Source organism: Typopeltis vanoorti, chromosome 20 (assembly GCF_054136105.1).
Source record: "Typopeltis vanoorti isolate ZY-2024b chromosome 20, IOZ_Tvanoo_1.0, whole genome shotgun sequence".
NCBI classification, from domain to species: Eukaryota; Metazoa; Arthropoda; class Arachnida; order Uropygi; family Thelyphonidae; genus Typopeltis; species Typopeltis vanoorti.
Genome location: NC_143568.1, coordinates 8,591,516 through 8,608,840, shown reverse-complemented (window position 1 = coordinate 8,608,840; position 17,325 = coordinate 8,591,516). Strand labels below are relative to the sequence as shown.

The window sequence follows — 17,325 nt, the reverse complement described above, 5'->3', positions numbered from 1 at the left end:
AGAGCGATACGCTATCCACTCGGCCAACCAGGCCGGCTTTTCAAAATTTTCATTTTTTTCTTCAATAATGTGTATATAGACGAGTTTACAGCTTATCTGCAGAAACGGCTGAACTTTAATTATTTTAAAATCTTTATTGCATATTGCTCTTTTCAATATGATATTCATTTTTATCCTACTTGGAAATAAGTGTTGATCACTTTTAATATGAAGTTACCTGTACGCCTCTTGTATCCTGAACCAGCATATGATCACTATGAACAATGGTATAGTCAATGCGGCTTTTGTTATTTCTTATTTTCTCTCCATGTGCACATGCACATCTTTATGCTGGAACAGGGTGTTAGTATTGGCTAGTCCATATTCTGTGCAGAAATTCAGGAAATATCTGCCATTATTATTAGCTTTGTGCTGTTCTACATTTGTTGCTTTGCTCTTTAGATCTCCACCAAGGATTGTTCCATTTTCTTTATCTCAGCTAACTGCTCTAATGAATCGAAAAATTCGTCCATTTCTTCTTAAGGAGACATTTTTGTGGGACAATAGGCGTAAATAAGTTTCATTGTTTCCTTATTTTGAAATTTGCCTACATAATCCTACTTGAAACTGCCTTCCAATCAAACAGTTTCTCAGTTATGACAATTACGTCCACTTGATACTTTTCCTGTTCTTTTACAACTGCAATTTCCTTTCCTTAATATTCCATATACTGATGATTTCTGTCTTTAGTTCTTCTGACACTGGATTTATTCTTCTTATTTTCCATGTTAACTTGGAGTTTGTTCCATAAGCTAACTTTTCACTGTTCTTCCTGGTTCTCTGACGAAAACAGCCGTGGCCTTCTTTAACTGGATAACACCCCAGCTGGAATGAAATCTGATCATAAATATTGTGGTTTATGCTAATGGAGAAAACTTGGTAAGTTCCAAATTGACAGCCCATCCGCGTTCGTTTACTATCCAATGGACGCTTAATAGTGGGGTGCACCACATGATGGTGAGGACTGCACATTAGGTCAGAAGCCCTAGTTGGTTCTCTGCAGTCCTTAATGATGTGGAAGCCCCCCCCCCCCAGTTATTTGCCTTTGACCCTTAAGGGATTCCATACTTATTCATTTATTATAATTTGACCCGAGTAATCAGTTTAATTTAAAAAAAAAATAAATGAAAATAGTTCTTTTAATAAAATCATAATCACATTCATAAATTTAAGTTAAAATATGTATCATAAATGATTCATAAAAATGAATTCTTCTTCTTCTTAAGTATTCTGCGAATGAGCAGGTTCTTCTCTTAGTGGAGAAGAACTTGCTCAAAATCTTTCTTCTCACTCTCTTCTGTTCTGAACCTTCTTTTTCAAGGCTGTGTAACATTGTTTAGCATCTAACATTGTTTTCCTTACTCTTCCTCTGGGTCTTTTTCCATCTATTTTTCTTTCGATGGCATCTCTGATGATTCCATTTCCTCTCAGAATATGTCCGATTTAGTTTCCCTTTCTTCTTTTTTTATCCTCCTTAACAGACTTCTTTCTTCTTCTACTTTTTTAAGACCTCTTCATTAGTTATTTTATCTGTCCATTTGATTTTTCCATCCTTCTCCAAATCCACATCTCAAAGCTTTCCAAAATCTTAATTTCTTCTTTCTTCAATGTCCAAGTTTCAGCTGCATAGAGGGCAACACTCCACACATAACATTTTATTAGTCTTTTCATAAGGTTTCTGTCCATTTTACTTCTGAATAAATTCCATTTTCTATTATTAAAAGCATTTCTTCCCATCACTATTCTTGCTTTTATGTCAGTTTTACATCTTCCATCACTGCTAATCACACTTCCTAGATATTTAAATGTCTTTACTTGATTCAATTTTTCCCCATTTATTCTGATATCCATATTTTCCTCTTTCCTTGCTATTTTCATTCCCTTTGTTTTTCTTATGTTAATTTTCATTCCATAATTGTTACAAGACTCCAGTAATCTGTTCAACAGATGTTGTAGTCCTGTTTCAGTATTTGATAATAATATTCTTTTATATTCATATTTATATTCATTTTCTTTTATTCTATTTTATTATTTTATTTCATTAATTTATATTCATTTATATATTTATGTTCATTAAGAACCTGACATTCTTAAGTGAGGAGAAAAAATACCCAGCCTGAGCCAAAGAACGACTAACTCAGGGAAAAGTATAGTGAATCTAGAAAAAGTTCCTCTACTTACTGAGCAGAATCGGACTTTTATTGGTCATTCTTTGTGATATCTAGCAAAAGTTAACAGGTTACGGAGTTCTCTTTAATATTTTTTTCCAACTCTTTTCAGGGTATACATGGGAGATTTATATTTCTGGTTAATGAAATTCAACAAGAGATGTAAATCTTAAGGAGTGTAAAAAAAAAAAAAAAAATCAGCTAACGCCTATGTTGTTCCCGTATAGGGAGTAGGCGGGGCCGTTTACCCTATCTAACTTTGGAGACTGAGTGGGCAGTTCAATCTCCACTGGTAGCCAATCATAGAGATAGCTGGCCCAAGGCTATCACTGAGTCATCGGTAAGCAGTGAAGAAGGCAGCAAGCTAGTGCCGCCATCTCGTGGTCTCTAACCCTAACACAATCTTTTTTTTAATGTCTGAAAATAGTGTGGGTTCTACGGTCGATTTTCTTGAGTTTACGGGACGAAAAACCCGAGTTTCCGGGAGAAAAAACCCGCTAGTCCGTGCCAGAGATCGATTAACTCGGGAACCGGCCGAAAAGAGGCTTAGAAAAAGTTCCTCTAGTCGGCGACTAGATTTGAACCACCAAATCCTTTCTTCGTGCGGTCAAGTGCTGTAGAGTGCAAACGCCACTTCCACTGAGCTTTAACAATTTTATTTCCATAAACAAAACACATATAGAATACATAATAATAATAATAATAATAATAATAATAATAATAATAATCCCCGAAGGAACACAGCCTTGTCGTGGCGGTGGGGCTTGTGTGCTTCAGTGATGTTGAGAGATATTCTGGCGGTAGCATAGCTGCCAGCAGGGCCACCCTTGTCAGACAGGTCTCAGTTGAGGAGCTAGCCTAACAGTGTTCCATTCCCCATCTTAATGGTGAAAAGGAAGAAGAGATCCATACCCGGATCGGTGTACGCCCGGGTCATCAAGGACTGCATCAGATGTTGGGGATCCTGGACATCAGGTGACAAGTGGGCTATAGGACCCAGCTCTCCTTGCTAGGTAATCAGGGAAGGAAGCTGAAAAGCGACTGGAAGAAACCAAAAGTAAAACATGGACTGTAGAAGAAGAAAACAGAGAAGTTATGAAATGTTTTTACAGATCAACACCAGCAAAACGAGGTTTCAGAAAGCGCATGCATTTATTTTGGAAACAAAAATTATCAGAATCTGAAATAACTGAACAAAGACTTATGGACCAAAAGGGTTTCATTTTCCGAACAAAATATTTACTGAACTTGAGCTTCAAGAGTTAGGTAATAAACCAACAACTCCAGTAACAGCAAATCATCATGAGGTAGCTATATCAAACTTTGGAATTCAACTCAGTAAACATCAAACTGACGACATACGTCAGAATGTTTTGACAGAAGTGTAGTGTAAAATGAAGTCATGGATATTGAAACGTATGAACTCCATAAATGACCGTATAAGACTACCACCATTAAAAGCTTTACAAAAATCTAAGCTAAAACAGCTCCTCTTAGACGCAAATGCTGTAATTGAAACTATCACAACCAACAGTATAAAGGAAACAAATCAACTCATATACAGCACAGCCTATATCATTTCAGTGAAGCTTGATTGTAAACCGAAAGAGCACAAGCCGAGGATGAAACAATCTGCACCATGGAAAATCCGGTTAGAACGAAAAGTCAACAAACTTCGAGCCGATCTGAGCATCTTATAGAGTTTCAAAGAAGGACGACTGAAAATAATAACATCAAAAATAAACTGATTAACACATATAATTTGGCCAACAAAACGATTGCTGAAGTTACCTAGAGCTAAAACAAAGAATAACAGCGACTTCACAGAAAATTAAAAGATATGAAGCAAGTATAAACTTCTTCTTCTTTCACTCTGCCTTATCCCATGTTAAACGGGGTCGGCGCACCAATCTTTAACCTTCCTCTTCCAAGTTCTCCGGTCCAGAGCATCCTTCGGACGCCATCCTTTCTCCCTAAGATCCTCTGGCATCTTATCCCTCCACCTGAGCTTGGGCCTGCTTCTTTTCCTCCTTCCCTCCAACTCCATATACTCCACTCGTTTACCAACATACTCCTCACCCTTCCTCTCAACATGTCCAAACCACCTCAGCCTACATTCTTGTATCTTCTTGCCAATTGGTCCCACCTTAACCGTCCCTCTGATGTAGTCATTCCTTATCCTGTCCTTCTTTGTCACACCACTCATCCATCTCAACATCCGCATCTCCGCTACCTCCATCTTCCTCTCCTGTGGCTTGGTTATAGGCCACGTCTCCGCACCATGGAGCATCGCCGGCCTCACCACCATCTTATAGAGCTTTCCTTTCCTCTTACAACTCACTTTCTTGTCGCACAGGACCCCGCTCATCTTCCTCCAATTCATCCAACCACATGTTATTCGGTGCTGTATTTCCTCATCCAGGTCACCATTCCTCTCGACAACCGACCCAAGGTACTTGAATTTCTTCCCTGAAATTAGCCTTTCACCCTGGAGTCGTATGACGGTCGTATGAAGCAAGAATAAACTAACATGTACAAAATATGCCATTTCGACATAACCAACATCAATTCTTTCAGTCTCTCCAGAGAAATACAAATGCAAACCATCATACTATCATTCACCAGGAAAAGAAGAAACACTCTCAAATTTTGGAAGTCAATCTGGGATAACCCTATTGAACACAATAAAAATGCCTCATGGATAAAAGAAATAGAATCAGAAATGAAACAAAAACAAATGCAAAATGTCATTATCACTAAAGAAATGACCAGTGCTCAAGCTAGAAAATTAAAAAACTGGAGTGCACCTGGCAAAGACGAACTACATGGATTTTGGTTAAAACATCTAACCAGTCTACATGATCGAATGGCAGAACATTTTAATTATTTGTTGCAGTCAGGCTCAGTGGAAGACTGGATGATATCTGGGAGCACTTTTCTCTTCATGAAAGATAAGGATAAGGGATGCAATCCCAAGTAACTATCGTCCAATAACATGCCTACCAACTATGCTTAAGCTGTTCACTGCAATCATAGCAAATTCCATATACCACTACTTATCAGATAATCAGATTTATCCGATTGAACACAAAAACAATTTTCAAAAATGTAGAGGAACAAAAGAAAAGATCCGTAATAAAATGATTCTCAGAAACTCAAAAAGACGAAAAACTAACTTAAACATGGCATGGATAGACTACAATAAAGCATTCGTCTCCCTCCCACAATCCTGCATCTTAAAAGCACTAAAAATATTTGGAATTAGCAAAAACATATGTTCGTTTCTGACTGCTGCTATGAAATCATTGAAAACAACTTTAATAGTGAATAATGAACGCTTTTGAGATATTAGCATTAAACATGGAATTTTCCAATGTGATTCCTTGTCACCGTTGCTCTTCAACATTTCTGTGATACCTTTGTCTATGATTCTGAAGAAAACAAAACTTGGATATGAAATTCCTGAATATAATATTAAAATTTCCCATCTCTTGTATATGTATTACTTGAAGTTATATGGAAAATCGGCCCAGCAAATAGACTCTTTATTGAACATAGTTCATATTTTCAGTCCAGACATCAAAATTGAATTTAGTTTAGATAAATGCGCAATTTTATCTATTAAACGAGGGAAAATTAATGACACCAGCAGTTTTAATTTTAATCAAGAGAAATATATAAAAGCAATTTCAGCTGACGAACACTATAAATACCTAAGAATATTAGCAGCCAATGATATTTTTCACTCGAAAGTTAAACAACAGGCAACATCAGAATATATCAAAAGAGTTAGAAATATTCTGAAAACAAAACTAAATGGATTAAACAAAATTAGAGCAATGAATTCTTGGGCTATACCAATGATCCGATACACAGCTGGCATAATAGATTGGACAAAAGAAGACCTGGACAAACTTGACCACAAAAACTAGAAAACTAATGACTATTCATCATGCATTACATTCATGAAGGGATGTTGACCGGAGAATAAGTGGACGGGGTCTGCTGCAAGTGAGACAGACTGTGGAAGAAGAAAAAATTAGTTTAAGAAGTTACATCGACAATAGCTCTGAGCCAATGCTTCAAGCAGTTACAGAAAAGGGCATTCTAAAAGCAACAGGAAACAAACCCGATTACAAAAACGAACTAAAGGTTATTATAACAAAATAACCGATATGTGGATGGAAAAATAAACCCTTGCATGGCCAATTTCTTCGAGATACTGAGGGAAAAATTGAAGTGAACAAGACTTGGCAATGTCTACATTTAAATACGGATACATTAAAAAAGAAACAGAAGGATTTATTCTAGCAGCTCAAGAACGGGCATTACAAACTAATGCAATCAAAGCAAAAATTTATATCAATAATAACAACAAATGCAGATTATGCGATCAGAAAGATGAGACTGTAGAACATCTAATCAGCGCCTGCAGCAAAATAGCTCAAATTGACTATAAATACCGCCATGATCAAGTGGCCAAATTAATTCATTGGCATGTATGAAAAAATATGGCTTTTTTACTTCTGATAACTGGTGGTAGCATAAAATAGAGCCAGTATTGGAAAATGAAACAGCAAAAATTCTCTGAGACTTTAGAATACAAAGTGATCAGCATTTGGAACACACAATATACCCAGTCATAACAATATTAACAACAAAGAACTGGAAAAAATTACTAAATATCGAGATCTGGCAATCAAAATTGGCAGACTGTAGCTTAAACACACTAAAGTCACCCCAATAGTTATCGGTGCACTTGGTGCAACTTCGAAGAAGTTATCCAACTATTTACAGCAATTAAACATCAACGAAGTGATCCCATATGACCTACAAAAAACAGCATTACTTGGAACAGTCCATATTTTACGACGCTACCTGACGGACTATTGTTAGATTCTTGAGTAGAATCTGGATTGTTCTGTATTACCAGTCAAATTTTTGTTTGTTGTCTGTGTATCAATTATGTAAATAAAATAATAATAATAATAATAATAATAATAATAATAATAATAATAATAATAATAATAATAATAATAATATTATAACATGACACATCCAAAGAGTCCAAGGGTTATCCAAAGAGTCCAATGGTTAATTGCGGGTGGGCACTCTACTCTGCTCTGCTACATACATCTCACCGTCTCCTCTATTACTTAATTCTCCAACTTCATTACTACTAGCAATAAACGGAAAAAGACCCAGAGGAAGAGTAAGGAAAACTATGCTAGATGACATGCTCAATGGAGACAGGTACACAACCTTGAAAGAGAAGGCTCAGAACAGAAGAGAGTGGAAGGAAAGTTTCTGCTACTAAAAGAAGAACCTGCTCAATTGCAGAATACTAAAGAAGAAGAAAAACAAAAAACATTTATAAAAGTAAAGCATTGTGGACTTGGGTATCAGGATATTCATTGAATACTTTGAATTTCCTATTAAAGAAAACACGAATGCACAGTGTTTGCCTTAACTCAGTGGCTTTCAAATTGTGGAGATTTCCACAGGAACGCGAGACTTTTTTATGGGAGCACAAAGCAATGGCCAGTATTCTTGTTTATTTTCACGCATAACTTCTGCATGTACTCCATATTTCTACCCATTTGTTTCAATATAACATTGATTTGAAGCACTTGCAACATAAATAAGAAATTTAAACGTTCTATATTATATATATATATTTAAAAACATATCTCTGTGCTATTTTACTTTTAGTTTGATTGAATTATACCTGTATACTATCAAAAAACTATAAGAGCATCTTAGTTTTATAAAAGACATGCTAAGAAAACTATAGCTCAATACCTTTTATATGTCAAGTGTAGGGGACGCAATAATTTTTTTTACAAAAAATGGGGGAATCTTAAAAAAACACTTATTTAACTAATTCGACTCTCATATATACACGGTGTGTATAAACATTTAGGCGGTGCAAGAAAAATAATTTTCTTATCAATATTTATGTTATATTCAAATTCAAAAAGAATTAAATTGAAATATTACCAATAAAATGTCCAACAACAACAACGTTACTGGCTTGCTGGGTGAAGCATAAAATGCTTTTTATTTTCCCCTTTATCTGTGTTGAGAAGCTTGATGGGGGAGGTTGTGAGACTTATGTTCGCACTTTGTGAACTATGGAGTTAGCTCTGTTCTGCTGAAAGCAGGATTGCCTTGGGTCTTTTGTGTTTTTGATAGTCATGTTCACTATAACTGGAAGCTTGTCTGATTAGTGGATTGGGATGAGAATATGCCTTGCAGAAAAACTTTTCCGCATGGTCATGAAGGAGAGAACGGATGTCAGGGAATCCGGTTTCTCTGTGGATCTGCGTGTTTCTGACGAACCATGGGGCGTCTAAGCTCATCCGCAGGCATTTGTTTTGTATCCTCTGTAGTTTCTGGATGTTAGATTTGGATGTGTGACTCCATGCCGGGGATGCATATGTGATTACTGGTCGAATTACCATCTTATATAATAACAGCTTGTTGCGTTTATCCAATTTGCTGTTGCGATTGATCAGGGGATAGATTTGGGCTATGGTTCTGGTTCAATATCATCTTGGATGAAGGCTTTGCGTCTGGTGAACAGTAAAGCTGAGCTTTTGACGGGGTTTACTTGTATCCTCCAGTCGGAGAACCATTTCTCTAGCTTTGTGATAGTATCCTGGTGACGACTGATCGCCAGGTGTGGGCGGAGAGATCTTGTCATTATGGCTGTGTCGTCAGCATATAGGGCTGTGATGGTAGTCCTCGGGTTCTGTGGAATGTCAGCCACATAGATTGTGAAAAGTAAAGGAGCCAAAAGAGATCCCTGTGGTACTCCTGCCAGGATTTTGCGCCTAATTGAGATGGTGCCATTTATTTTTATCTGCATGGATCTGTCAGTGAGGTATGATTTTATTACACGGGTAAGGTTTGTTGGAATGTTAGCCTGAATGAGTTTATAGAGTAATCCTTGATGCCATACCTTATCAAAGGCCTTGGCAATATCCAGAAAAACTGCAGCTGTGTGAAGGTTCCAGTTGTATCTTTGAGTGATATGCTCCACTAGTCGGTGTATTTGTTGCACTGTGCTGTGCATACGGCGGAAGCCGAATTGTTCGTTTGGAATTATTCCTATTTGGTCTGATTTTTCTTGTAGTCTTGAAAGGATAATTTTTTCAGCAATCTTTCCCAGGTTGGAAAACAGGCTTATTGGACGGTAGCTTTGCGGGAGTTTCGGATTGTTTCCTGGCTTTTTTATTGGTATGATGTCTGCTGTTTTCCATGCAGACATCATATTGCATTAGTTATGTTAACCAGGTGCATAATAGCCTTTCTAGGAAGTAATTTGATGATTCTGTTAGTAATTCCATCTGGCCCTGGAGCTTTTTTGTTGTTTAGATGTTTTATGATGTTGGTTATTTCAACTGGAGTAGTGGGGGTGATGCTGGCTGATTTGTCTTCGGACTGACTTAAGGTACGCTTGACCTGCTGGTGGACTTTATATATGTGGGTGATGTTTATATTATCATATGACGGGCTGCATTGTTTTTCTAGGTTTTCTGCTATTGCTTCTGCTTTTTCTTTATCAGTGTGCGCCGTTCCATGAGCAGTTTGCATGGGCGGTAGGGGATTGTGTTTAGTGCGCAGAATCTTCAGAAATTTCCATATTGTGTGATCTTCTGGGTTGAATGATGATAGTTTATTGTCCCAATCCTGGTTCCTGTGGATTTGAAGTGCTTTTCTGATTGGTTGTTCAACTTGTTCAGAGTTTTCTTGTCCTGTGGGGCTCTTGTGTTGTGGTATCTTTTCCTGGCTTTGTTTTTTGTTCTGATGAGGTCCATTATGTTTTCTGGGAGCCGACCGGATGGGTGGTTAGTTGTGGTTTTGGTAACTGCTTCTAGTGCTTTTTTAATTTGGCTTGTTAAATTGCTTATTGCTTCATCTATTTCTTCCTTTTTGTGGATGATTGGTACAGGACCAATGTATTCTGGTAGGATTTTAGCTAGCCTATCCCACGATATGAAGGTGTGCTGGTGGGCCAGTTGGTCTTGCGTGCCAAGTTTGATCAGGATTGGGTTGTGGTCGGATGATAGTTCACTGAGCGTCTCTAGTTTGTATTGATAACTGATGTTTCTAAGGATAGCTATGTCAAGTACATCTGATCTGCCATGAGGGCTGTAATGAGTGTGCTCAGTGGGTCCTGCTACCACAACTGAGTTAAGTGTTGAATAGTTGTGTAGTATGCGACCACTTCTGTTGTTGGTGGTGCTGGACCATGCTGTGTGTTTGGCGTTCAAGTCACCTACTATGATGGTGGGGTCTGTGGTGCCGAGGACTGCATCCAGGTCTGTTGTCAGTAGAGGATTGCTTGGTGAGTTGTAGGCAGCAAATATCTTGAGGCTTCCAGAATTGTTTGTGTGGACTTGTATTCCTGTGGTTTCCAGGTTTGTAGTCTGTGGGTTGGATATGGCATTGTGGTGGAGGTATGGTTTGATGTAGATGGCAGTGCCTCCCCCCTCTGGAGCTGAGTCTCTCCGTTCGGTATATTGTGTATCCTCTCAGTTTTGGGTTGTTGGCAGGTCTTAGGTGGGTCTCGTTGATCAGCATTATGTCCGGGTTGTGTCTTTGTGCGAATTCCTGTAGTTCTAATGTTTTGTTGGTGAGGCCATTGGCATTCCAGGCTGCAATTAGAAGCGAGTTAGGTTTTACTTTTATTTTATTCATAGTTGAGTGCTGTGAGTATGGAATGGGTTCCTTGCAGGAATCTCTTTGTGGAGGATGGAGTTGGGTTTGTTCTGCTGAATTCCTGCAGCATAGTGGCTAGCGAAGCAGTCAGTATTGCTGTGATGTTGGAGCCTATTTGATTGCTTTGTATTGTGTCCTTTGGGCGGGCTGCTTCTGCATAGGTCTTGGTGGAAGGTTGAGCTCTTTCCTGACTTTTATGGATTGGGTTTTGGTGGTTTGATGACTGTGCAGCAGAGATGCTTTGAGTGGTGGTCCAGATTGGGGGAGGTTGGACGGGTCTTGTAGTTCCGTGATTTCTGGGATGGTGGCTGCATCCTTTGTAGTTTGCTGGGTGGGGACCTCCACAGTTGGCACATTTGGCTGGTGTGGTTCTTGCTTTTGTGCATGTAATGGTTTGATGCTTCTCGCCACACTTCAGGCATCTGAACTCGGCTTTACAGAGTCTTTGGGCATGGCCAAACTTTTGGCAACGATGGCATTGGCCTGCTGATGCCCTTTTCCTGAGTGGCTCTGTTGATATTTTAAGACCACAGACCGCAGTTATGTCATAAATTTGTTTTTGTGTGTTCTGTATCTCAACCAATACTAATGGCATCGGTTGTTTATCGGATCTGTACATCCTGCTGACTTTGATAGGTGTTAGGCCCTGCTGGGTAATGTCAGCCGCGATCTCCTCGGAGGTAATGCCTTCGGTGACACCTCGCAGTACAACCTTTAGATTTCTTTCGCTGCTTAGTGCGAAGGTGTGGTACTGTAGTTTGTTGTTATCCATCATTTTTGTTATTCCTCTGTAGTCTGTGACTGTTGTTGGTTGAATTTTTACACCTTCGCCGGTGTTTCTAGCCCAGGAGTATCCAATTTGATGTTCTCTTAGGTTTCTTGCAACTGTGGTCCATTTTTCCTTTTCACGGAGAATTACCGGGGGGGACCTTTTCCTTTTTTTCAGGGACTATTTGTGAGGGTGTTTCGTTTTCCACATGATCATCCTCGATTCTACGTCTCTTGCCCGTCTGTTCTCCTGTGAAGACCGTCTGACTGAGGCTCTCGGGCAGGGAGATAGATGTGTCATTGATCTCTTCCACTTCGCCCTCCATATCATCGGATTCTTCCGGCTGTGTGTACAGGTTTAGGAAACCTGGCCATTCAATATCAAATTTTTTAAGCAGTAATTTAAACAATTTTAATGCTTGCTCTTTGTTTAGATGATCTAGCAGATCAGTAATATTATCCATGTCTGTTTTATTTGTTGTTATATCTAGTAGGTAGTGATTAGAAAATTGCTTATGATCGCAATTAGAAATCCCGCAGGTCTTGAGACCTGCCAGCAGAAATTTTGTAGAGGATATTGCAGATGAAAAGGATTGCCAGCAATATCGAGCGATTAGCTAAATGCACAAATCAATAGCATATGAAATTTCAGAAAATGAAGAACGCTTACTCTATATATATCATTTATCATTCAAAACTATCGCACTGAACTAATACGCGAGCCGCAATTTGCATTCTATATCTTACAACTCTCTCACCGATCAATAAAATGTCCATATTGGTAATATATTATTATATGTCTAGTATATAAAAAAAAACAGTGGTGAATAACTACAACGATATATGTAGAGTAAGTTCAGTGCTTCTTTTTTTTTTTTTTTTTTTTTTTTGCGCCATACTGTATTATGTAAATATAATTAAATTACCAACTTTCAGTAGTGCTAAAACAAACTATACTTGAATTACGAAGTCTGCAGCAAGAAATGCACACCCGCATCACAAGCTTAAACACAATTCGCATCGCTGTATGTTGGGTAGGGGGGCGGATGTTAACCAGTCAGTTCGAATGTACTGAATTCATAGTTCGATTTCAATCTTGTATTGCCTATTTAAATGTTTACAAACGTTTAGAAAGTGTATTCAACATTCTTTGCAAAAAATGGAAACAAAAATTTGCAGAAATGGAGAAACTGAAGCTAGGCCCTGAGGAACTGTTCGAAAGCCGGAGTCTCTGGCAAAAATTACACAGCTGGTAACCCTAATAATTTCATTAACATAAAAAAGCTACTTCTGTATAAAATACAGAAGTAACTTTTTATGAAAATGATATTTAATTACATTTATTGTTAGATGATTAAAATTTAGAGGATTTTAATTAAGTTATCCGGAACTTCACAGAAACATTTCGAGCATATACTAATTTGCTAACATTCAATTTATTTATAAATTCAAAGGCGTTACCATTTTTAACTATATCAGAACTCTTTTTAAATATCTTCTATTTCAGTGGCGCACCCAGAGGGGGAGGACAAGGGGAACGGGCACCCCCCCAAAGAAAAGGAAAAAACACTAGAAAAATTTCCAAAAATCTTTTCCTAATTAAAATTCAGTTTTTTAATTTATGTTGTGTGCTACTTATGAATTAGCGATCACTGCAGATGCTCAGTTATAGGTCGTATGCTATGTGTAGTGTGTATTCGTAAAACGTCTACTCAACTCTCCCCCCCACAAAGGTTAAATCCTGAGCGCTCGGCCCCTCCAAGATTAAATCCTGAGTGCGCCACTGTTCTATTTCATTATATTTTTACAGTTTTCTATATTTTTAGATTTTATTATAATTAAAATATTTTAAATTTTAAAAATATTGTAAACTATATTTAACTAGTTTTTAAAACACTACTTTTAATTTCTAAAATTAAGTTTTTTTTTTCTTTTTTAATTAGCAATTGATATTTCCAAATTTTTGGCGCTCCCAAAATTTCCAGATAAGATGCTTCGCATTGGTTGCGTGCAGAGCAACGAAAAACTCAGCGGATAGGAAGCAGTGGAGTGGAAGAGAAGATAGCAAGATACTCCAGGCAAAGTGTATCAAACAAGCTTGTGGGAGTGACTAAAAATCGTTGCAAGTTTTTCTCCTTGTGGCATGTAATAGCACACCCTTACTCAATAAGTAAGGATTGGAAATGTGCTGATTCTAGAGATATATCCAGACGGAGAATTTTTAAAATTTTCCCATACGCCGATATAATATTTTACACTATCTGCATTCCACTGGCGTAGGAACCCCAGATTGGGGGGGGGGGGTGATTCTACGGCCTTCATGGAAGTGCTCATCTATAATAGTAATATTAATTGTTCTGATTAATTTAACTGATATGGACAAATACATATACAGAACAGTATTTGTATATATACTTATATTATATATATATATATATATATATATATATATATACTTTTCCGTTAACATATACAAACAATTAAATGGTGATACTATAGCCATACTCTGTAGAAATTTCTACAGAGAGAGAGTGAACGTGTACAAATTCATGTTAAACCGCTCAAGAAGCATCTTTGAACACTAAACATTTAATTATATTCTGATTTAAATTTCAACAGGTGGCTATTGCTTAACCGCTATAAGCGTTGTCCATTTTGTTGTAAAGTTATGTTCTGAGTCTTAATGTTTAAAATATCCTGATTTTCAGTTCGGAGAGGGAAAAGAAAAAAAAAATGTGTGCGTAGAATGTTAGATGGTGGCTAAAAATAAAATCTAGTGGCGTTATCCTGCGTTTACATTTCGGCTTAGAAAGTTATATAGTTTGTGTCCCGTTTGGAAGTTCAGAAACTTGCGGCTTCGCTTTCGGACAGTGACGGTTAGATGACGTTGTGACGGTGAATTTAAAGGAGGTTTAAATTATTTGGTAGGCTGTTGAAATTAACCCACTAGATCGTTAGTGATACGTATAGAGGTCTTCATATGAGAGTGAAAAAGATGCTGTCGCACTTACAATAACAAATGTTTGAATAATCAACAAGTAAATGTGTTCTATCCAGTCAAGATTTAAACGTTATTATCCAACGCGAATTTATTTTGTACACATTTTTTCATTGGTAAGAAAGTATTTGACAACTGAATTGTTCAATGAATTTTATTTCTGCAGAGGTTTTATAATATTTCTTTCGTCTAAGTAATTGTATCACAGATCTGAAAGTCACATGTATCTCCTTTTACAGTATATATAAGGATATTAACGTTGGAAAAAGAAGTCGAGTTCAATAATTCTTAAATATATACTGTATATATGCCGTTACTCTAAACATCGATTATTTTAATTTTTATACGCAGGATATGTGTCCCATACATAAACTAGTTAATGACTATGCTTTTTACCTCCACAACCAGATTTGGGCATTCTCAATACTCTTCTCTGGACAGCCGTAGTGATTTAGCGGTTACTCTTTTGATTATGGTAATGACATAGATGTGGGATCATTCTCAAAATATACAACATCACGCCATTTTTTTAATATTCATAAGTCATCTTATAACGCTTCAGTGCTCCAAGTTACTGTTGTAACTTGAAATAGTTAACCTTTTCATATAAAACTTGAACATGGACTCATATCATCACTATCATTCATTACTGTTATATTTTAAACCATTTATATATAACACACTGAATTCTTTGTATTTAATTTTTTTTAATTTTTAAACACTATGATTTTTAAAATATTAAGTTACTCTTTGTAAGCTTTCTGTATCTCAGTTGAAAAAAAAGAAAAAAAAACCTAGGTCACTCCATCCAACACATGATAAACTTTACAATAGCTCATCCGAAGGTGTATTAGCCAGTTTCGTATATAAGAGAATGTTTGCTAAATTCAAGCATGTGTATTAAGGTAATACACTACCATGACATTAGTTAAGTCTTGTGTACATACTTCACATGCAAACTTTGTTTACATACACTTGGACTAAACAATAATATATAATTTCTTGGCAAGTTCAATTTAATTAACTAGGTTTATATGAAGCAAAGTTAGGCTTAAACCTTTTCTTTACAAGAATAGGCTCAATGACTGTGGGAAGCCATTGAGCCCATCTTGCAAAGTAAAGATGAGATGATGTTACTGAAAAATGTAAACATTTTCTAAGAAAATTCTTTGCAACTTAATATTGTTCCAGATACCCCCCCACCCCACCCCCTTAATGTGTGTGTGTGTGCTACACATAAAGTGTCAAACTTGCCCTTCCTACTAAGAGTATGATAACATTAATTTAAGGATGGATACCTTGTGTCTCCTTTTTTATACATGTTCATATAAATTTATTAAACTGTTAAGGTAACATTACCTTATCCTCAAATATTCTTCATTTTGGATCAGTTTTGCAAAGAAATATTACATCTTAGCAACAACAAAAAAAAACTAGTAGAGATTTTTTAATTTCCAGTTTTTTTTTTTTTTTTTTACAGTAGTTTATTTTATTAGTAATGGAAGTTTTTTTGCTTGGCTATGCTACCAGTTATATATTTGGTTTAATTCCTTTATACAAGTGTAAGCAAACAAAGTTTGCTCCTGAAGTATTTTCAGGACTAGGGCAACTCGTGGCAAAGGTTACAACTTCTCATCACTTTCATTAGTATCCCATAATGCAAAGCACATCTCCTTGCAGACATGTATAATTCTATGCATTAAGGGAAGGGTCACTACCCAGACAGGTATAATTTTTATTTAATTAAACAGCACCTTTATTGAGGTGCTGTTTAAGTAAAGATCTCTCTAAAAATTAGGTGGTTCCCCAGACCACTCCCTATGAGTGACTGAAGGACCGTCCAACTCAGTGGTGGCTCTACTCAGTGACAGGCTCACCCCACCACCAAGCAGAGCAATAATCTCAGCGGTGGCCCCACTCAGAGACAGGCAAAAACCTACCCCAAGCAGAGCCACTCACATCTCAGGGAAAGCAACCACTTCTGTGCAAAAGCACATCAGTGGGAGCCAGATCCAGAGGTTGTGATACTAAGGTGGAAGTAATGGAGAAGTCATATTTCTGTATACGAGCCAAAAGGTGTCGCACCTTATTATTAAAATTCTCTGGATTAGAGATAGTTGATTGAAGTTTTTTCACTTGGCTATGCTACCAATTATATATTTGGTTTAATCCTTTATCAATTAAATTCTCTAATCCGGAGAATTTTAATAAGGTGTAACACCTTTTGGCAACTTATATATGGAAATATGACTTCTCCATTACTTCCACCTTAGTATCACCACCTCTGGGTCTGGCTTCCACTGATGAGACCTCAATCAAGGTTGAAACTGATCTGGGTAGTGACCCTTCGATTAATGCATAGCATTATACATGTCTGCAAGGAGATATGCTTTGCATTATGGGATACTAAGGCAAGCAATGAGAAGTTATATCACCTTTGCCACGAGTTGCCCCACTCCTGAAAATACTTCAGGAGCAAACTTTGTTTGCTTACATTCGGATAAAGGATTAAACCAAATATATAATTGGTATTTTTTTAGTAGCATTCTATAAACAATAAACTTTTGTTGATATAAAAAAGCCCAAAGCATATTCTCTCTCTTTCTCTGTCAATGAGAAAGAGAG

At 37.1% G+C, this 17,325-nt stretch overlaps 1 protein-coding gene across 6 annotated transcripts in view; it reads left to right on the top strand.

Moving 5' to 3' along the window:
- Positions 1–14,532: 14,532 nt before the first annotated feature.
- axo (axotactin) overlaps positions 14,533–17,325 on the top strand; it is a 927,649-nt gene continuing 924,856 nt past the window's right edge. For 5 of the 6 annotated variants that reach the window (XM_090410025.1, XM_090410024.1, XM_090410023.1 and 2 more), the window contains exon 1: positions 14,533–14,816. The gene's annotated coding sequence lies outside the window, so the exon portion shown is untranslated. The remainder of the gene's footprint in view (positions 14,817–17,325) is intronic. The other variant, XM_090410026.1, reaches the window with a different exon arrangement.